Below are 692 nucleotides of genomic sequence, written 5' to 3' on the forward strand. Positions count from 1 at the left end.
AAATATTTTTTAAAAAAAAACAAAACTTCCAAGGCATACGTTTTTTTTTTTTGGGGGGGGGGGGAAATGTTTTGTTTAATAACGATTAAAGAATTACGTCGTTTCCCTTGGGTTGTGTTCTTTAATGTACCTTCGAATGCCACGTCTCATGCTTGCAAACAAAACACAGAGAAAATATTTTAAATATACTGGACAAAAATTAACTGTTTATCAAATGCTACAATAAATAAAAACAAAAATGGTGCGAAGAAACCATACACTCAAGAACTATCTAGATTTTGATTTTGATAAGATTGAATATTTAAAATAAACTTAAGCCTGAATAATTAGTAAATGTTCAATATTACTAAGTGTGAAAACACGTTATTTTTATCTGTAACCAAGATCAGATTCGAACTGCGATTTATCACTGAACACATTCCACACTTTTAGCTGTGAGGGCGTTATAAGCATGACAGTCAGTTTCGCTATGCGGTTGGAAATAGTAATGTACACTCTAAGAAACAGAAGCGTGATTTTATAATTTACACCTTTGTGTACTATACTCACACCTTAGTTGTATCCATTTTTCACTAGTAAATTCACACCTTATAGGTGTACGTTCATATTAATTGTTTTATTACTACATTCACACCTTATATGTTTACATTCATATTAATTGTTTTATTACTACATTCACACCTTATAGGTGT

Source organism: Limulus polyphemus, unplaced genomic scaffold (assembly GCF_000517525.1).
Source record: "Limulus polyphemus unplaced genomic scaffold, Limulus_polyphemus-2.1.2 Scaffold1146, whole genome shotgun sequence".
NCBI classification, from domain to species: Eukaryota; Metazoa; Arthropoda; class Merostomata; order Xiphosura; family Limulidae; genus Limulus; species Limulus polyphemus.